This window comes from Antrostomus carolinensis, unplaced genomic scaffold (genome assembly GCF_000700745.2).
Source record: "Antrostomus carolinensis isolate BGI_N321 unplaced genomic scaffold, ASM70074v2 scaffold38863, whole genome shotgun sequence".
NCBI classification, from domain to species: Eukaryota; Metazoa; Chordata; class Aves; order Caprimulgiformes; family Caprimulgidae; genus Antrostomus; species Antrostomus carolinensis.
In genome coordinates, this window is record NW_010303791.1 from 1 (window position 1) to 236 (window position 236).

Consider the following 236-nt stretch of genomic DNA (forward strand, 5'->3'; position numbering starts at 1 on the left):
CTTCGGGGCCAGGCGCCCACTGGTGTCCTTCCCCGGTGCCCTGCATGTTGCTCCAAGGACCTGATGTTCCTCCCTGGGTGCCCACCCACATCCTCTTACGTCTGGCACCCAGTTGTGTCCTTCCCTGACACCCAGCTGTGTCCTCCTTGATGCTGGGTACCTATTTGTACCCCTGTGTGGGCACCCAGCTGTGTCCCCTTGGTCACTGTCAGGTATCTGTGTGCCCCCCTGGGCCC